The sequence below is a fragment of the Rattus rattus genome, chromosome X, assembly GCF_011064425.1.
Source record: "Rattus rattus isolate New Zealand chromosome X, Rrattus_CSIRO_v1, whole genome shotgun sequence".
NCBI classification, from domain to species: domain Eukaryota; kingdom Metazoa; phylum Chordata; class Mammalia; order Rodentia; family Muridae; genus Rattus; species Rattus rattus.
Window position 1 is genome coordinate 107,907,101 of NC_046172.1, and position 22,135 is coordinate 107,929,235.

General features: G+C 34.7%; 1 pseudogene across 1 annotated transcript; it reads left to right on the forward strand.

Annotated features, from left to right (window-relative positions):
- The first annotated feature begins 2,668 nt into the window (after positions 1-2,668).
- Positions 2,669-21,118, forward strand: LOC116888138 (annotated as a pseudogene). Its single transcript, XR_004386292.1, has 14 exons — positions 2,669-2,968; positions 3,911-4,052; positions 4,500-4,661; positions 5,856-5,989; positions 6,277-6,408; positions 6,495-6,679; positions 7,169-7,347; positions 7,567-7,669; positions 13,975-14,405; positions 14,595-14,653; positions 16,103-16,138; positions 20,398-20,535; positions 20,859-20,928; positions 21,012-21,118. The product of XR_004386292.1 is annotated as a THO complex subunit 2-like (transcript).
- Positions 21,119-22,135: the final 1,017 nt, after the last annotated feature.

A 22,135-nucleotide genomic window follows, 5' to 3' on the forward strand; every position in this document is an offset into this window, starting at 1 on the left:
ATTGAATAAGTAGGGAGAGAGTGGGCAGCCTTGTCTAGTCCCTGATTTTAGTGGGATTGCTTCAAGTTTCTCTCCATTTAGTTTAATGTTAGCCACTGGTTTGCTGTATATGGCTTTTACTATGTTTAGGTATGGGCCTTGTATTCCTATTCTTTCCAGGACTTTTATCATGAAGGGGTGTTGAATTTTGTCAAATGCTAGGACCTGATTTCTTGAAGAACATACATGGAAGAAATGCTTTATCTGAGGAATTTCATGTCATATTTTACTACTTTGAGAACTGGACACCCTAATCAGTAATGAGTCCTAGCAAAAGAATACCTGGTTGTCTGAGATATTCCTCATCAAAAAATGGAGCAGGTCATTCATACCAGTGACATATCTTTTGTGGGGCATGAAAGTGTTTTCTTTTAAAAGATATACAATCTAATGAAAGAAATGACATTTCTTTCTCAGGGTTTAAGAAGAAAAGAACTATATAGTTGCATTTATATACTCCAGGCAATAATAAAGTGCTCCCAACCCACCTCATATATAGGCCACATGCCTCTTTGGAAAGGGAATTCCTCAGCAGCCTAGGATGCAATTGGATGGGCAGCCACACTGCTCCAACTTTGCTGCTTGGGTGAAGTCCTCAGTGAGCCTTTGATGAATGTGGGAGAATATATAAGAAAGTGATAAGAAAGCTGGAGTTATGGTTTTCAGAGAATGTGGTTCTCAAGATCGTTTTCAGCACCTATGTGGGAAGAGTCACAACATTATTCCAGTTCCAGGGGATCAGGTATTCTCTGGCTTCCACAGGTACCCATGTACACCCCCCCCACACACACAGACAGAGACAGAGAGACAGAGAGAGACAGAGACAGAGAGAGATTAAAGATAAAGTCATTTTTAAATGGGAATATCTGCAGACTCCCCTCAGGAAATTGGCTACCACAGGTCTTCAACCAATTACTACTAAGATTCTTGGCCTGACAAAAAACTTTTTGGACGTAAATCAGTGGTACTATACTATTCTCTGTTTGATTGGAGATGTAAACTTAAGGGCTGGAGAGATAGCTCAGTGGTTAAGAGCACTGACTGCTCTTCCAGAGGTCCTGAGTTCAATTTCCAGCAACCACATAGTGGTTCACAACCATCTGTAATGGGATCCGATACCCTCTTCTGGTGTGTCTGAAGAGAGAAACAGTGTATTCATATAGATTAAATAAATCTTTAAAAATTTTTAAAAAAAGATGTAAACTTAAGTATTAGTTTAATTTTAGAAAAGGAAAATTAGCATTGTGGATTAAATATAACCATCTTTTTGATTGCTTATTTTTCTGACTAGATATTCAAAGCAAGGGTCTACTACTACTAGATTGCAGGACTCAAGACTTGGGGGATTGGTGTTATTGTGCTATCATTCTGTTTTCTCTATAACTTAATTTTCACTTTTAATTATTCAGACTCAGCTTGGAACAGAAGTGAAAGGAAGGTTTTTCTTGCACTAATTGTTCTAGACTTTTCCTGTTGAGGTAGTCAGATTGTCATATGCAGATAATTTCAGCATTGTTTTCTCTCATGTCCGTAGAGCCTTAGCATATATCATTCCACTCATCTAGATTCATATTAGTTGCCTTCAGCAAAATCTTTTAAATTTAAAATCTTTTAACCCTCGTTGTTCTTAGTCTCTGATATAATTGGTATGCTTTTCTATAGCTAATGTTTTTGTAGCTTTATCAGTTTTGTAGTTTCAGGAGTTATCAGCCTGCTCTCTAGCATGGGTATCAAAATAAATAAATAGTTCTACTTCTAGAATAACTACAAGATTCCTAGATTTTGCCTAACATACCGTTGAATGTAATAGATTGTACACTTTAGTTTAGTCATCCTGGTTGAAGCCTAGTCAGTCCCAAGACAGCTGAGACTATTACCAATCAGTGCAGAACTCAGAACCTTTGACTAATGATCATCTGGTTATATACTTAGCATAAACTCAATTATTTCAATGCCTTTTCTAATACAAAGAAGCAACTGGTTGCAGAACTTCTCTTAGATTTACCTTGAGGATCATGCCTTTTCTTGGCAAGAGGTCTTTCATCATAAAATGGCTGAAAGGTGTGAGAATGCCTATTAATTTTCTTTGCTGCATTTGGCATATATTCTGGGAAATAATTATGTCAGTATCTTTTCACTAATAGATTCGTTTCTACCTCGTGAAACTGAAAGTATAGTCTTCCTCCAATTCTCTTCCTAATTAGGACAAGCAGTCAGGACATAGAAACTGTAGCATCAGTTCTCACATGGCTTCAATTTAATTCACTGCAGGTACTTAGGGAAAATTTTATTTGGCTTGGCAGTAGACTAATATAACTGGTTGCTCTGTCTAGAATGTTGTCATTTTTAGCATTGAAGTCTTGCATTCTGGGAAGCCTCTAAGTCTGTGACAAAACTGGACATTTAGTTTCTGAGGTAGTAGTCTCAGTGACTTTTTATAACCTTTCTTAGAGGCAGTCTAGCTTATTGACACATGCCCTATTGGAGATAGTAAGTCAAATTTTATTGAAAAAAATTAGTTAACATGAAACTAAGGATTGGAACAGACTTCAGAGGTAATTTATCTTGGAATAAATGTTTCTGGTAAGAAATTAGAATTGCCATAATCATTTTGTACAAGTATATATGATATGTTTTAACTTTTTATCTCCAGTCAAAATACGATGAACTTAAAAAATCAGAAAAGGGAAGTAAACAGCAACATAAAGTCCATAAATACATTACATCATGTGAAATGGTGATGGCACCTGTCCATGAAGCAGTGGTCTCCTTGCATGTTGCCAAAGTCTGGGATGATATCAGCCCTCAGTTCTATGCTACGTTTTGGTCATTGACAATGTATGACCTTGCAGTTCCACATACCAGCTATGAAAGAGAAGTCAATAAACTTAAAGTCCAGATGAAAGCGATTGATGACAATCAGGAAATGGTAGGTTTTGATGTAGCAATGCAAATTTAGTTGTGACATTTATGCAGTACTAGTTATACTTTGTAATTATTTTAGTTCAAGATTCTTGATTCTTCAATCTTGTTCTTCTATGGTATTTTAAGTAAATTTAATGGTAACATCTCAATGATTGGGGCAGGATCTTAGGAAATAGTTGGAAATCAAGATTAAAAAATAAAAGACATGCATGTGTTTTCTACTGAACACTGCCATAGCAACCTAATGTTATTTGTATGGATCCTATTTCAAGAGCAATAGGAATTCCCAAAGATTATTATCATCCACTGTGTGTGTGTGTGTGTGTGTGTGTGTGTGTGTGTGTGTGTGTGTGTGTGTGTGTGCGTGTGTGTGTGTAGGTATAATTCAGCAAATATAGGGAGTGGCATGTGGTTTAGTTGGTAAAAAGTTAGGCAGGTACTGAAAATTGGGTAGAATAGTAAATATGATATATTTGAGAGTTAAGTTAGATACCTTAGCTTGGAAATAACAGATGTAAAAATTGGAACTTTAAAAAGATTATGAGATTACTATGAAGAGTGATTTTGATCAGTATTTAGTCTGAGGTCAGTGCCTTTCAGAGTACTTTGGTATGAGGTACTGAGAATTTAAGCTATGCTAGAGACAGTGACAGTGCATGTGACCCATAAACAAGTGAAGGAGTGGAGGAAAGCTAAGATGACTTAATTTTTGCCTCCAATGGATACCACCACAGTCAGAAGGTAACGTGTTCAGAAGGTATGCGAAGACTCTGTGCCACTGATTAGGATGTGCAGAATGGAAAGAAAGGCCAATACATTCAGGCATACCTACTGTACCATCATGCTGCAGTAATCCTAAAGGAGAGTCGCTTTTCTCTTTAAAGTTTTATACATGAAAGCAGGCACTGTAGATACAGTTTAAAAAGTATCTGACTTTACTTTGTAGCCTCCGAATAAAAAGAAGAAAGAAAAGGAGCGTTGCACGGCCCTTCAGGACAAGCTCCTTGAAGAAGAAAAGAAGCAGATGGAACATGTTCAGAGAGTACTTCAGAGACTGAAACTAGAGAAAGACAACTGGCTTTTAGCAAGTAAGTTCTTGGGATTGACTATTCCTGCCGCTGCTAAATTGCAAAAGCAAACATTTCTAACTTTGGCAGTGTTGAAGTGATTATGCACATTTCTGCTCTGTTCACTGTTCTCTTTAATTACTCATTACCACAGAAGCAACCTCATATGTTCGCTGAAGTGACTGATGACAGTTTGCTAGTGAAAAAAAAAATGAGTTTGTAAAGATAATGCTGATAGCTTAGTATTTAAATTTCCTGACATAAAGAATCATAGTATAGATATTGTATACCTATAATATGGACATTATGTATAAATATCCACAGAGTAAAAGTGATAGGAATCTTTATCACCTCATTTGTGGTTTTATAACATTGTGTGCACTATAGTTAAAATGTGGTCATGTTTGGTAGCCTTCAGGCACTTGAGGAAGAAGATAACTGCTTAATATATTCTTCTTTTATTTTTAGAGTCTACCAAAAATGAGACCATCACAAAATTTTTACAGCTGTGTATATTTCCTCGATGCATTTTTTCAGCAATTGATGCTGTTTATTGTGCTCGTTTTGTTGAATTGGTACATCAACAGAAAACTCCAAATTTTTCCACACTTCTTTGCTATGATCGAGTAAGTTCTTATTGCAACCTTTAAAAAATTCACATAAACACAGCTAAGTATTATAAACTCTAGAGGCATTATGTATACAGTGAATAACATAATCTTAAAAGCCAAGTTCGTGACCTGGAATCCTAGCTTGACTTCTTTCAAACTATATGTCTTAGTTAGGGTTTTGCTGCTGTGAACAGACACCATGACCAAGGCAAGTCTTATAAGGACAACATTTAATTGGGGCTGGCCTACAGGTTCAAGGGTTCAGTCCATTATCATCAACTCGGGAGCATGACAACATCCAGGCAGGCATGATGCAGAGGAGCTGAGAGTTCTACATCATCTGTAGGCTGCTAGGGAAAGACTGACTTCCAGAAAGCTAGGAGGTCTCAAAGCCCAATCCCACAGTGACACACTTCCTCCAACAAGGTCACACCTCCTATTAGTGCCACTCCCTGAGCTAAGCATATTCAAACCACCACACTATATCTTTCACAATGTATTTAACCTCTCTGTGCCTCAGTTTTCTTATGATAGAAAGGGACTTGCTTTGTAAGGTTGATCTGAGGGTTAAATGTGTTGCTACATATAAGAACTCCATGAAATGATAGGTATTGCACTCAAGGATAACCTATTCACTCAGGATTTGAATTTAATAATCTCGTATCTTCATAAGTGGGGACTTTCTATATTCTATAAGTTTTACTCCTCAAAATGAAACTAAAGAAAACAACCTTCTACCCGAATAAAAGCCTTTGTACATTCACACCACATGAAAAGCAGGGAAGTCTTTTAGTGTCATATTCATGGATTTTACATCTTGCATTTTTTCTGACATTACTGTTATTTTTAGGTTTAAAATATGTGTGTTGTAGTATGTCTGCTGCATATTTTTTTAATCACTTTTGCTTTTGCCTACTGTCTATTCAGTCTCAGTCAAAATAACTCTCCAAGAGGCATTATGTAATAAAATGATAATAACAATAGCCTTTTCTTTTATTTATTATAAATTAGATTTCTTCATAAAAATACACTTAGATGCTTTATGATTGCATTTTTTTTACAGTATCTATAGTTGTCAAAAAATTTCTGCAGGTGTGAATAATAGGAGAAAGTACATTTTTTATTAAATTTATCTGTATATTGTGATATGTTTTAATATAGTCTTTTAATATTTTCAGTTAGCTTGATTTTTTTTGAATGTTTTCTCCTCTAGGTTTTTTTGACATAATTTACCACGGTTTGCAAGCTGCACTGAAAAACGGTTAGCTAGTCTAGTATGGGAGATTCCTTTGCTGTATGTTAGAGACAGTGACCAGGTGGCACAGTGATAGAGCCACTTATGAGAAGGTATATAATTAATAAATCTGTTTATATTTTACTTGTGTGTGTAATTATTGCTTCAGATTGGTCAATTTTTAAAAGGATTTAAGATTTAGATATAAAGTGATACTTAAAATCAAAAATAATATATTTTAAAAAGTATCTTTTTTATTCTATTTCAACTTGACATTTCAAGTTAATATCATTGGGTAAGCTGAACCTTTCTTTTACATAAGAGTCACTGATCTGGTCTTATTATCCTATTTTGTGGGAATGAATTTTACCTCTAAAAATGAGAATCTTATTTTTCTTAGGAATGTGGAAACTATCCAGGATTCCTTACCATATTACGGGCAACTGGATTTGATGGTGGAAACAAAGCTGATCAGTTAGATTATGAAAATTTTCGACATGTTGTCCACAAATGGCATTACAAATTAACCAAGGTAAAAAAGAGTGGATATTATTCAGGGATATTTTTCTTCTTCAAACCTGAATTTTATGATAATCGTTCTTTAAACATCTGTTATAGGCCTCGGTTCATTGCCTTGAGACAGGCGAATATACTCACATCAGGAATATATTGATTGTGCTAACAAAAATACTTCCTTGGTACCCAAAAGTTTTGAATCTGGGTCAGGCTTTGGAAAGAAGAGTGAATAAAATATGCCAAGAAGAAAAAGAGAAGAGGCCAGATCTTTATGCATTGGCTATGGGGTAACACAATTATATTTTAATGTGATTTATGAGACTAGATTACAGAAGGATTCTGAAGATGTGAAAATGTTTTACAATGTTGAAGTCTTATCTTCTGCTTTACTTCAGGAGATTATGGGAGATTATGCGATCATGTTCCCACAGGCTGGTGAGAGTTGTCACTTCTGATTATCAACTTCCGGTCTATACTGGATGATAGTTTTAAAGAAATATATTTCTTGTAGGGGGGAGATAAATTTTTAATAGTTCTCACATCTTGAGGAGCAAAAAGAAAAAAGCTCTCTAGTTAAAGTGTTAGTTTAATTTGAAAGAATGACTAAGTTTTTAAAACACTCTAAAGACCTTGAAGAATATACTGAAAAGTAGTACTTTATTTTCTAGAACCAAGTAACAGAGTGAACAGCTTGCTAATTTTATTTGACTAAACTCAATATTTATGTTTTTTTTTTATTTGTGTATGTGTATTTAAACACTCTGTGCGACTTTCAGCTACTCGGGGCAGTTGAAAAGTAGAAAGTCACACATGATACCTGAAAATGAATTTCATCACAAGGATCCTCCTCCAAGGAATGCTGTTGCCAGTGTACAAAATGGGCCTGGTGGTGGGACTTCTTCATCATCCATAGGAAGTGCGTCTAAATCAGATGAAAGCGGTGCTGAGGAGACTGGTATGCTTGTTTGTAGATACTTCTAAAAATGTATTAAAATATTTTATCACATGATAATTACAATGCTAGCCTCATATTGCATTTTATCTCCTAGTTATGAGTATGTAACTATTAAGAATTAATCAGCCTCCTGGCCTTCCTAATTATCCACTAATCATTTTCTGTGAAGTCAGAGTTTGTATTTAGAGTTTGCTAACAAAAACCTTGTTTTTATTTTAGATAAATCAAGGGAGAGATCTCAGTGTGGTACAAAAGCTGTTAATAAGGCTTCTAGTACCACACCAAAAGGGAATTCAAGCAATGGAAGTAGTGGCTCTAACAGGTAGGAACACTGTACCATACATTACAAATCTAACCCCTCTTGTGTGTGTGTGTGTGTGTGTGTGTGTGTGTGTGTGTGTGTGTGTGTGTACATTGTACATATATGAGATATATATGGTCGCCAAGCTTGCCACACACTGCGTAGAGGTCTAACCTCATATGTTACTCCACTCCTTGTACCTTGAAATTGAATCCTCTTTGCTGCATGTACTAGGCCAGTTAGCCTGTAGGCTTTCAAAAGAGAAGCCTACAGGCTCTCAAAGATTCTCTTTTCTCTGCCTTCCATTCTATGTTAGGAGCACTGGGATTAGATGAAGTCTATTGTGCTTGTGTTTGTTTGTTTGTTTGTTTGTTTGCTGTTTGTGGGTTCTGAGAAGTTGAGCTTCCTTTCTTATACTTGCATGGCAAGTACTTTACACACATAAACCTCTTCCTAACTCCAGAGTTCTTTCATTAAAATATTTGCAGTTAGCATGCAGAATAATTGTGGCATTTCTACATATGTATGCCTTTATTCTAATTTGCCCCTACCCCAGTGACCCCCCTTGCTCCCACTGTCTCTTGCTAGTCTTCTTTCTAAATAATCTCTCTTCCGTTCTTATGATACATGCATTCTGTTCTTTTCCTTTCTGCCTCTTGGTCTTCTCTTATGAGAACTGTTCTTTTTTCCTGGTCGTTTTTCTAGTTTCATAACGTTTATGGTATTTACATACTGAGATAGAGGTTCTGTACATGAAAGAAGACATGATATTTGCTTTTTTTGAGCCTTTCTAATTTCAAGTACTGTAAAGATTTCTGGGTGAATTCATTTCCCGCAAATGCCATCATTTTCAGTTTTCAGTTTGGTTGAATTTCATTTTGTATGTATCCTATACTTTATCCATGAATCTCTTATAAGTAGGCTGGCCCCATTTATTGTGAATAGTGCAGCAATAAACAAAAATGTTAGTATCTTCATGTTCTATTGAATTAGAGACCTTTGGGTCTCTAATTATTAATACACCCAGGAGTGGAACAGCTGAGATGTTCTATTCTTCGTTTTTGAGAAACCTGTATGTGCATCGACTTCTCCGTGGTTGCATGAGTTAATGTTTCCATTAGCATGCTTTAAGTATAATGTTTTACCCACATTCTCACCGACTATTTTTCTTGTTTATTCTCTTGATGAGAGCCATTCTCACTGGTTCAAAGCAGTTCTAATTTTTATTTCTCTGATGGCTGAGATGTTGAACACTTTTTAAAAGTATTTATTGGCCATTTCTATTCATTTTATGAGCTATTTATGAGCTCATTACTAGCCTGTTTATTTATTAGGAGAATTTTGGAGAATTATTTGCAATTCTTATTTCTAAATATCACTTTCCTGTCTGAGACATAATTTGCAAAACTTTTTCTCTCAGTTTACATGCTGTCTACTCACTGTGTAGAAGCTTAATTTCAACTCTTAACATCGAGGTTTTCATCTTTGTATTGATTTTGAGCAGAATGAGTACTAGAGGTCTAGATTCATTGTTTTACATATCAGTATTCGGTTTTCCCAATACTAGCTGTCATAGATACTGTCTTTTTCCAGTCTGTTTTTGATACTTTTGTTGAAAATTAGGTGAGTGAAGCTAATTATTTCTTGCTTCTCTATTCTGTTCCAATGATCTCCACTTATCTATCTATATGTTTGTCCCACTACCACGCTGTCTTGGTCCCGTGGAGCTCTAGTATAATTTGGGATCAGGTACTGAGATGGCTCCAGCATTACTTTTGCTGCTGAGTATTGCTTTGGCCATTCCAGGTTTTTGGTATTTCTTTTTCAGTTTTAGATGTACATGTGTACGTGTGTGTGTACGTGTGTACGTGTGTACACGCGCACGTGTGTGTAATTCTGTAATGAAGAATTTCATTTGAATAATACAGGGATTGTGTAGAATATACAGATTATACTGGATAATAGATCCATTTTCACAACATTGATTCTCCTAATCCATAAACATTGGATTTTCTTTTCTTTTTTCTTTAATTTTATTTTCATGGTCCAGTCAGTTTTGCTGTCTAAAATTTATTTGTTTAGTATTGAAAATAGATTTTTTCCCATATAATATATTCAGATTATGATTTTCCTACCTCAACTCCTCCTAGTTCCTCTTTGACCTCCCCTACTTACCCAAATTTATTTTCCTTTTCATTTTCATTAGAAAACAAATAGGCATCTAAAAAATTCATAATGCTAAAATAAGATAAAATTAAAGAAATGTAAGCTGAATAGGACAGTATCTTCTTCAGTTCGTCTCTTTATTTCTCACTTTATTAGTCTTTTTTTTCCTCAGGATTATTCTTAAGTATTTTGTTTTCTGTAAAGTTATTGTGGATGATTTCTTCCTCAGCAATTTAATCCTTAGTAAATAGAGCTTTTAATTTTTATGTTACTTTGTAGCCTTTTAATTTGTTTAATGTGTTTATTAGATATAAGGGTTTTTCTGGTGTAGCCTTCTGGGTCTTTTAAGGCTAGGATAGTGTCACAGTTTTAAATAGAAATGGTTTGAAGTTTTTCTTTCCTATTGTCTCTTTTACTTCATTTTCTTGTTTGCTGCTCTAGTTAAGATTTTGAGCACTATATTCAATGAGTTGAGTCTGATTTTGCCTGAAGTGCTTTTGAAGGTTTGTTATATGGTCCCTGTATTTCTAGTTCTCTTAGGACTTTTTTTTCATGGAGGGATGTTTTTATCAAAGTGTTTCTCTGCAGTTATTGGCATAGTCTTGGAATTTCTAACCCTGACTCTGATTATCTGCTGTACTATATTTCTGGAATCATTCTTACATCCTTGAAATGAATTGAGTTTGATCATGGTGCATGATTTTAATGTGTTCCTGAATTCTGTTTACAAGATTTTAATAATTTTTGCATCTTGAGCTAGACAGATGGCTCAGCAAGGTTAAGAACACTGGATGCTCTTTTACATGACCCAGGATCAATTCCCAGAACCCACATGACAGCTAATAATCATTTGTAACTCTAGTTCTAGGGGATCTGATACCTTCTTCTGGCCTCTGTGGGCACCAGGCATTTACGTCATACACAGACATGCATAGCATGAACATACTTTCAAGGAAAACATACATTGACATAAAGTAAACAAACGAGACATGAAAGATTTTTTTTAATTTATTAGATGAATTGTCTATAGTTTAGTTTTTTTACTGTATATTCAATTTGGATATAAGGGTAATATTGACATTGTAGAATGAGTTCGGTAGTTGTCTGAGTTAGGTTTTTACTGCTGTGAACAGACACCATGACCAAAGCAAGTCTTATAAGGACAACATTTAATTGTGGCTGGCTTACAAGGTTCAGAGGTTCAGTCCATTATTATCAAGGTTTGAGTTTGGTAGCATCCAGGCTGGCATAGTGCAGGAGGAGTTGAGAGTTCTACACATTTATCCGAAGGCTGCTAGCAGAAAACTGGCTTTCAGGCAGCTAGGATGAGGTTCTTATAGCCCATGCCCACAGTGATACATCTACTCCAACAAGGCCACACCTTCTAATAGTACCACTCCCTGGGTCAAGCATATTTAAGTCACCACTGTAGTGTTCCTTTACTTTTCTATTTTATGGAACATTTTGAGGATCTTTGGCATTGGCGATTTTATAAAGATTTGGTAGAATTTATTAGTCAATCTGAATGGTTCTGGCCTTCTCTTCTGTCTTATCGCTTGTTATGGAACTATTTAAATTGCTTGTATTCCCTTGATTTAATTTTCATTGATCATATGTATGTGTGTATGTATGTGGAATCTAGTTTTTTCTAGATTTTCAAGTTTTCTTCCTTGAAGATACTGGATATCATTGGAATTAACAGTAAACTCACCCTTTTCATCTTTAATGTTTATTAACTTGAATCTTCTATTTTGACTAGTTTAGCTAGACCTTTACTAATTTTTTTCAAAGAACTAAGTCTCTTATTGGTTGATTCTCTATATTCTTTTAATCTCTATTTCAGTAATTTCTTCTATGACCTTAATTATTTGTTATTGGCTGCTTTATTATTTGCTTTGTTCTTGTTTTTTAAGACATCATTAGACTATTTCAGACTTCTGATTTTTTTATGCAACCATTTATAGCTAGAATTGCCTTAGTTTATTTGAAATAGTCTAGCATGTTGTGCTTTAATTTTCCTTTGATTTTTGGAATTTTAAATATTCCTCTTCGATTTCAACTGCCCACTGGTCAGTCATGAGTGTATTTTTCAGTCTCCAAGTATTTTTGTAGTTTCTCTTGCTATTGATTTCTGTTATAGTCCACTATGTTTAATGAGATAAAAAAAATCATTTCAATTCTGCATTTATTAAGACATACTTGTGGTCAGAAGGTCTCCTTTAGAGAGCATCCTATGGGCTACTGCAAAGGATATGCATTCAGTTTCCAATGGATTACTCTCCAGATTATCTGTAAAGTCCATTGGCTTTTTGGTCTAGTTTAACTTTGCAGTTTCTTTGGTTTTTTTAGTCTGATTGGCTATCTAAAGTTGATGTTGGAATGTCAAAATGATCCACTTATTTTAATTGTTTGATATTCTTGAACCATTCATATATAGCTATATTATTTAACTGTTAACAAAGAGTTGGACTCTACTTTGTTAGCTAGCAGAAGAGGCATGCCAGCTTGATTTTGGCTTAGACTCACATGGTACATTGACCTTGATTTTTTGAGGCTTACTCTGTAGGCATCTCTAGATGTGATATGTTTCTTGGAAACAACAAACTAATTGTATTTGCTTTTTTTTTTTCCCTCAAGATTTATTTATTATATGTAGGTATGCTGTAGCTGTCTTCAGACACACCAGAAGAGGGCATCAGATCCCATTACAGATGGTTGTGAGCCACCATGTGGTTGCTGGGAATTGACCTCAGGATCTCTGGAAGAGCAGTCAGTGCTCTTAACCACTGAGCCATCTCTCCAGCCCATATCTGCTTTTCATTCAGTCAGCCATACTACCTTTCTTTATTGGTAACTTGAGGTCTCTACTTCTAAGGTTACTCTTTTTGTCATATACAGTGAATAGAATGGGATTCCTGTTTATTGTTCACCCACCTGCTATTTGTGTCATTTTTCTTTACTGAAATCTGTAAGTAGATTTGAGGGTAGTGAGGGGCTGTCACTGGAATAAAACTCCCTGCCCCCCATCCCCCCCCGCGTGTGTGTGTGTGGGTGTGTGTGTGTGTGTGTGTGTGTTCGGGTGCGCGTGCGTGGGCGTTTGCTTTTGCGTTTGCATTTGCATTTGCTAGGGTCTATGAGATTGGCGCTGTGTCTGGCCTAACTTGCTTCTTTTCAAGTGTTACCTATCTTTTATTCTGTACTTTTCAGGCAACCTGTTAGTACCTTTGTGAATTTCTGAAGGTCATTGTCTCATTTTCGTGTGTGTGTGTGTGTGTGTGTGTGTGTGTATTAAACTGTGAATATAGTTTACTTTTTATTTGGATTCCTCATTACTATTTTACCTGGAAGCCCCCTTCTTCTTCACAGATCTCATTATCCATTAGTGGAATGGTAGATGATAGTAATTCAGCAGTACGAAAGTCATGGGTACTAGAGTTTGAAGTTTTGTTTTCTCCAATTTTATTTTGTTTAGTACTAATTATAGTTTACATAGTTCTGTTTTGTTTAGCAGCCTTATTTCTCCTGCAGAGATAGTGGGTATTCAGGGAAATACAGATGGGGAAGTTTTGGGAAGTTTTAGGATACAGTTCTTAAAGCTTGTAGACAATATGAGTAAGGCTTATTAATATAAGAAAAGCTTATAGTAATTTGGAAAGTAGTCAGTACAGCTGAGGAGTCTGTTTACTGGTTTGCCTTTAATTGGTTTGCTGGATATAGTTTTGGTCATTTTGTTATCCTCAAAGTTTGTATACAAAATAATCTAACATTAATTATTATCATTTTAATTATTGTTTTAGTTATATGTTCAGGAATATGTGTTGTTTGTTTCACATGAAGAATTACTGACTTATCCTAAAGCTCTTCTTTATCCTTTTGAGGGTTCCTCTTAATTTCACGACATTTTTTTTAAGTCAATGGAAGCCCTTTCTGAGTTTTTTATTTGCTTATTTTGTGTCTGTTTCTTCATTGTCTGTATGTCAACACAGGGTTTCCCTCTGTAGACCAGGCTGTCCTCAAACTCACGGAGATCCACCTGCCTCTACCTCCCAAGTGCTGGGATTAAAGGCATGCACCACTACTCCTGGCTCACTTATGATTTTCAATATGGGATATATTAGATGATTATTTTTCTAAAATATTTGTTTCTTTTTATTCTTAAGCAACAAAACTGTTAAGGAAAATGACAAAGAAAAAGTAAAAGAGAAAGAAAAAGAGAAAAAAGAGAAGACTCCAGCTACAACTCCAGAGGCCAGGGTACTTGGTAAAGAAAGTAAAGAAAAACCGAAGGAAGAGCGGCCAAATAAAGATGAGAAAGCAAGAGAGACAAAGGAAAGAACACCTAAATCTGACAAAGAGAAGGAGAAGTTCAAGAAGGAAGAAAAAGCAAAAGATGAGAAATTCAAGACCACTGTCCCCAGCGTAGAATCAAAATCGGCTCAAGAAAGGGAAAGAGAGAAGGAGCCATCCAGAGAAAGAGATGTAGCAAAGGAAATGAAGTCAAAGGAAAATGTTAAAGGAGGAGAAAAACCACCAGTTTCAGGGTCCTTGAAGTCACCTGTTCCCCGATCAGATATCTCGGAGCCTGACAGGGGCAAGTATACCTTTTCATATTTGTTTACTTTTTGGACAGAATTATGCTTGTTGGTTATCTCTTTGTCTTGATACGGTAGTGATTTTGTTAGTGCAACAAATATTTGCTCTTAAAAGTTGCTCATTTTTTGAAGTGTTTTAAATGACTGGACATACACCTTATTCTGACTATTTCTTTTTGTCCAAACAGAACAAAAACGCCGCAAAATTGATACTCATCCTTCTCCATCACATTCCTCCACTGTAAAGGTTAGTATAGCCTGAGGAAGGCAGCATCCGTATTAGGCTCACCTGTTTGGAATACCAATGTCCTGACTTCCTTCAAGTCTTGTGCCAAGTATTCACTGGAGCCACTGGAGGTTTTATATTGAATTAGAAAATGAAATTTTTCTGTATTGGTGGACTGATTTTTTCCTATTGAGTATTTTTCTTATAAAAATGTTAGAACTTCAAGGACTTAGCACTAATTTTATTGTGTTTCAAAGTGCAAGAGAAATTTTACCCAGAAGTGCCTCACTGCTTTAAGCAGTCCTTTTTGGAGTGCAATGGTAGCTACAAGCAAATGAATGTTTTCAGCAGAATGAAGCTATTTTTCGGCATAAATGTTGAAGATTATATAGCACTGAAGACTTCCTGAATGATACAGGATAAGCAAGATACCTCTGAATTTATCAAGCTTCTTGATGAGCATCATACCGATGTGCCTTCTAAGAAAGAGTCTTGAAAGGAGTTCCATTTTAAAGTCTCCTTGGTGATCAGTTCTCCTGTAGTTGTGTTTATTCAGTGAGCATGCAGCTTCTGTTATATCTTCCCTTGGAGGTTTGTTTATACCCATTGGGTTCCCAACAAGTTGAACCTTGCGTTACGATAAGAGCAGATGTGGCATCCAGTCCTACCACCCAGCAAAGAGAAACCCCAGGCATTCAACTGCAGCACAAAATCGTGGGTGTAGCCTTCTTGAAGACTCAGGGTAGCCATTCCTTGCTCCATATTTAATTTTAATTCTAAAGTCATCTAATTTCATGGAATCTTTGAATTTGCAGTACGTTGAACTTTTAAAACTGTAAGTTAATTAATTCTTCATCCAGAGCACTGTGGTGAAATAGTGTGGTTGGTTTCTTTCTTTCTTTTTTTTTTTTAACCTTTTTCCTTATGAGAGGCATAAGATTGAATAATCATGATACTTTGCAACAAAATATTGATTACTGTTTTCTTCTAATGCCACTGAATTTTCTAGCCAGAATAAAATGTTTATATTTATTGGAGTCATAAATGAATAAAATTTGGACTTTTTAAATTAGAGAATAACTATAAATAAAAATATCAGTTAATTTTTTTCATGGTGACTGCTACTGTTTTCAACTTTTGGTAGAGAAAAATGTTTTGCCTTTTTATAGCCTCTTAATTACTTAAAACTTAATATGAAATATGTGGCATCTATGTTTATTTTTAATTTTCAATCAGGACAAAATTTTAAATTTTTTATATTTAATATTTATAATTTTTAATATTACAATTCCATTTTATGGTTTTGATTTTTGTTTTTATTGATGATATTCATATTGATAGTGATTTCCTGGAATTTATCCTCACAAGAAATAGCTGGTTTGTTTCTAGGTTACAGACATACTTCCCAAAGTTCCTCTGGGTTCTGAGAACTATGCCAGCTCACCTGTCATCTCCATTCATTTTCTACAGGACAGTCTCATCGATCTCAAGGACTCTTCAGCAAAGGTTTGAGTCTTTTAAAATCATGCCTAAGTAAACCAGAAATTGCTAAACTCCTTTATTTAGTAGGGGCCACCACCCTAGTAAACTTTGTATGCTAGGATTGGTGAGAGAAAGCACTCAGTTTATATAGAAATCACTTTTAAAGTTTCTGACCAAAAAAACAAAAAACCAGATGACAATGGGCTATATAGACACATTATTATATGTGTGATGTGGCAGTATTTTTATATAATCTTTCTTGCCATACTATGCATTTTTCTTTTTATGATTTAGATTTGGGAAAAAGAGAGTTGCTGGTTTATTTGGGATGGTTGGTAGGTAGACTTTCATAGTTTCATAGAGCAAACTTGCCAGTTTTACTGCTTTGTTTATAGATAACTCAGAAATACAAAAAAGTAATTTGCTGCACTCATAGAACTTTTAAAAACTGAATTCATCTCAATCCATAAATTTCTTTATATGTCCCTCTGCTGAAGTATCCTTATAGTAGCTGTGGCATAGCACCAAGAGATAGAGTGAATAGAAAATACTCATTCTCCTGGAAGGAAGCACTCAACTTGTTGGCTCTGTTTGTATGTCAGTATTAATTCTTTGCTTTTACACTACTCTCCTGGGTATTTTAATTCTTAAAAACAGTGTGCAGTTTGTGTATTTTATTACGGAGTTCATTTTAGTTATACTTGAATTGTCTATTGATCATGTCATTTTGTCTTATGAAATCTGTATCCTCTTTACTTTGGTTTTTCTACTTTTTTTCTACTTATATGCTAAGTATGATTCTTATAGATTAAATGGAATTTTGAAATATCTGGATTCTGGGCAAACATTTACTAATTATTAGTCATTAAGATAGCCAAAGTGCCTATGTCTTAAAAATATGGCATTGCTTTTAAGATAAACTATTATCTGAAAGTTTATATACTTTGAAAAATTGTACTTTTTATTTTAGTATGCTAAACTACAAGTTTAAAGTAAAATCTTTTTATTGGCTGTCATAAAAATGTACTGCAGTAGGTCTTTGCAGCCAGTTTGGGATTGGATTTGACAGTCTTAACCAGTAGCTTGTGTGGAGTGTTTTATATCCACGGGCTTCTAATAGTTTTAATTTGTTAGTATTTATTTATTAAGGCATATGTCGAAGTGGTTTGAAACCTGATGCTAAGGTTAACTAGATTTACTTGTCAGTGAAGATTATGATTTCTTGCATTTGTTGTGAATATTGTTTTGTCAGTTTTCTATGTCTAGATGATATATATTTGCCTCACCTCATGCTTTTAACAGTACTATGAGTTAAATAGGGCAGATGGTAGTGTCTTTTTGACAAATGAAAGACTGGGCTATTCCCTGTGGCATACAATTTGTCATCACCAAAAATGTGAGATAAAATTAAGGTTTCCTGGCTCTTAACATCCATTTTAATAATAGCTGCAAACCTTTCCTTAGCTCCTTTAATGTGTTTATATTACTTTTTAAACGTGCTGATTGAAGTCAATTTTCCGTTTTTGTACAAGAAGATTTTTGTGGGCACTTGAAATTCAGTAGATTATTCTACATGCATGGAACCAGAAAGTTTGAAAATCCTCCCACACACACACATAGTATTAAAATTATGAGATTCAATTCATTTTTCAGATACTTAGCTTAGCATGAGTTCCTAAGGTCCTAGAGTAAGGTTTAGCCACTCAGGAAATACTTTTAATGAAGTCATAAGCCTTTCATGAGCAATCTAAAGTAGTAATTTGTATAGTAGCTGATTTTATAGTTTTAAGTATATAGAAAATCTATTAGCATTTGAATAACTTGGGATAAAATTTCCTGGAGTTTGAGCAAATTATATAGCCTCACTGTTTTCTGGGGCAGCTTTTAATTCCTAGAGGTTTTACTGTAAGGTATTTTTCTGTCTTTCATGTTCTCTTGTTACTTGTACATATATAAAATGGTTTCCTTGATTTTAGTTTGATTTTTCTTTTAAGCTATGCTTTGTCCCCAAATTTTCCTTCTTAAGAATTCTTAGGTATTTAACTTTACAATCATGGTAAAGTAATACATAGATTTAATTTTTTGATGAGATTAAAAGACGACTAACCTAACATAGGATCCATATATTTTGTCAGCTCCCTTTCTACTCCCATTTCCACCTCACATGCTTCTTCTACTCCAGCCAAGGCTTGATTTGGAATGTTGGCTAGATTCCTTTATTAGATCTTAATGGTCTCAATCTAAAAAAATAAAAGTCATTGTTCTATCATGTTATTAGCTTTATTTGGCAAATAATGTGTTAAACATCCGGTGTAGATGTATATAAAAGTGGAATAGGCATCTAGTTGGAGATGTACTAGAAATGATTGTGGACAGAAATAAATAGCTTGAGATTAGTAGGGAAACCCCATTACAGAAGTGGCATATAAACAGTAACAATATTACTAGGAATCTACCGGGAAGTGAACTGCAGAGCTGAGAGATAGGTTAGGTGCTGATGGCTTTCAAGCTATTTTTTGAAAACCTGAGAATTTTAAGATAAAAGTAATTAATTGTTCTAGTAAGGTAAAAAGGGACTACTGGTGGCCACAGAACTTTAGGTTGCTGTGTGGTAGGATATAACTGTGATGATTATGCAGCATGCTCACAATGCCTAAACAAAGAAGTATAAATTCTACTCCGTCAGTGATGCAGTAAAAGGTGCTGTCACAATTAGAACGACGACAAGGAGGACATTAATTGTTTTATTTCTAAACCTAGAATTGGATTGTGTATCAGTTTAACTATTTGACATTGAATTTCAATAGTGAAATATTTCACTATTAATGCCAGAAGTCCTAGAGAAGTTTCTTAGTTCTTTACAGTACAGAATTCAAGTAGGCATGTAACAAAATGGTTTTTTTTTTGGTGTGTATGGGGGGGTACTCTAGTAGTAGGAGAAATGAAGCAGTACTTTAAGGAAATTGTTAGATGTTAAATAGATTATTGAATTTATTTTATCTAATCCATAAATAATATTAAAATATGGGGAAATATGCAGTGAATTTCAAAATTAGAAAAGTATTTTAAGTGTCGTTTAAAGGCATAACCAGTAAAAGTATCTTTTGGATAGTACTTTAAGACTATAGATTATTCTCTTAATATTTGTTATCGATAAACACTTTGACTATTTCAGTCATTCTTCAGTTTTTAAACATAGATTTTCTTTTTTAAAGAATCCACTCTGTTGCTTTGATAATATTTCTTAGGCAACCGAACTGAAAATATTTGGTGGTATTTAAAAATAAGTGTTTAAACTTCAAATTGATGGTTCTTTTTCTTGCATTTCTTAGATTATCATAGGATTCCTTACTGTAAAATTATTTTACCTTGCACTCACTGTTCTGTTTCTTCCTAGGGTATATCTAGAATTAGGTAGCTACATAATGAATTCTATTTATTATTCTTTGAATATATCATACCACAGTTCTAAATGTCATAAAGTTAGGCATCCAATTTTTTTCCGACTTCTTCCTATACATTTTCTTTTATAGTGGATTTTTACATTTCCAACTTTCAGAAGTAAGATTTTTTTCTATCATTTGGAATTAGAATAACCTTAATGTTTGACTGTTTTATTACTAATAGACATTCTTACAGAGAATATTTGTTCTGTCATTTTTCAGCCTTCCGAGTTTAGTCACCATCAGCTGACCTGGTGGTGTCCTGGGCTGTTTAGAACCAGTGAGATAGAATTCATAGTTGTGATTATTTGATAGAACTATGGTGCTTTTGGAGGTAGAGAATATGCATCAGTCTTTGTATTTCCAAAAGTATTTGAGATAATCACTGCCTGGTTTATATCAATGCAAAATGGATGTACTAGCAAAATCATGGCTAGGTTTTATTTATACCTTTTCTGCCCATTGTCATTGATTATTAGTAGATGTTAAGATATTTAAATATCCCGACTGCATAGGGATAGGGATATGTTTTTGTCTTTTTCAGCAGGGAAAGTCTAGTCATTGTTTTTTTACAAGGAGAATGCTAGCTTCTGAATTTACTGGAAATGTCACTTGAGGCAATAGTGAACTGAGTTAAAATGGGAGTATTTAAAGGCCTAGGATTAAAGCCTTTGTAAATGTGTTACATTCGTTTATTTTAGCTCTCATAAAATAAGCAGATAACTAGTTTTGACTTTATATATAATTACCTGTTATCTTTCATTTAGTAAACAAAAATACCGGAGGCTGCCAATTCTGGAAAACTAATAATCTTTAGTAATATTGCCTTAATTTTAACAGCTCTACATTAACCATAATCCTCCACCACTGTCCAAGAGTAAGGAGAGAGAAATGGACAAGAAAGATTTGGACAAGTCAAGGGAAAGATCCAGAGAAAGAGAGAAAAAAGATGAAAAGGACAGGAAAGAGCGGAAAAGGGTTTGTAATTTTTAAACATTAGCTTGGAAAACTTTATTTTGTGTATAGTAATGTGTTTTTCTGCTTTTAGAAAATACTGCTTTATTCCACAGCATTCTGTTTCAAGTTTTAGCTGGTATTTTCATCCTAAAGTGTGTCTTCTATCTTCTACAATAGAGAACTTCAGCTTAGTAATCTCTTTCATGCCATTTTACCAAATATGTAGTACTGCAGATATCCTCCAGTGCTAGTTAGTGATGCCATTCTTGTATAAAAGTAATACTTCAAAACAAAAATAAAAACCATAACCCACGATCAATGTAGTTCACAATTCTTGGTTCTAGGATCATTCAAACAATGACCGTGAAGTGCCACCGGACATAACAAAGAGGCGGAAAGAGGAGAATGGAACAAGTAGGTAGACTTAACTAATAACTTGGAAGCAGTCATCTGCGTGAACCTGAAAAGCCTTTCATTGTTCTCTTTTGTAATTTTAGTGGGGGTTTCAAAACACAAAAGTGAAAGTCCATGTGAGTCTCAATATCCAAAAAAAAAGACAAAGAGAAAAAATAAGCCAAAATCAGGCAAAGAAAAGGCAGGGTGATTCAAGCTTTAAATCTGAGAAGATGGATAAAATCATCTGGTGGCAAAAAAAATTAGGGAATGCAAAGGAACTGTATACTTTCAGAAAAACAATATTTTATTATTCTTTGAGACTGTCATATATGAGTACTGTATTTATATCATTTTTACCCCAAACTCTTGATTCTGTTTTCCTGTGTCTTCCCCCAACTTCCTCTAAGCTTCATGACCTCTTGTATGATTATTACTATTACACTTCTCTCTGTGTCTGGCAGTATAACCTGCTGAGTCCATTTAGTGCTGACCATACCATTCAGAGGGCTAGTCCTTAGAGAAGGCTGGGTTTCTTTCTTTCAAAGCAGCCGTTAATTGTATGGGGCTCTTCATCTAGGGGTAGGGCCTTGTGAGAAAAAGAATTACTCCTGTACATTTACTGCTTCAGTGTATATGTAGATATATTCTTGCCAGTTAATCAATTGTTAATTTTGAATGGGAACAGGAGGATTGAAGGGTATAGGTTCTCTGGTTAGAAAATGTGTTTAGATGTGCCTCAAAATTACTGTGGAAGTTAAAATTAGCATACTTTCAAGTTCTTTTTTCTCCTTGTCATTCTTAGTATTTCAGTTCCTTCTTTTGGGGGTAGGGGGTGGGGTTGTAGCCTCTCAGTGTAGCCTTGGCTATTTTGGAACTTGTTCTATAGACCAGACTGGCCTTGAACTCCTTGAGATCCTCCCAGCTCTGCCTCCCAAGTGCTGGGATTAAAGGCTCGCACCACCACTACCACCACCCAGGTCACCATTTCAGTTCTTTATGCGTACTTTTTCCTCTATCCACAGTTCGTTGTTTTTAGTTTCTCTTAAAGTATATCTGTATATGTATAAAGTACATTCTTTTATATACTTATGAGTGATACTCACATTCACATGTTTTCATGAGATAATTGGATTTGCCACTAAGTTGTAAAACTGTTTTACAAAGGCATTATTATAAATGTTAAAAAAATGTATAGTGTATTGATAGTTTTAAAAAGCACTTTTAG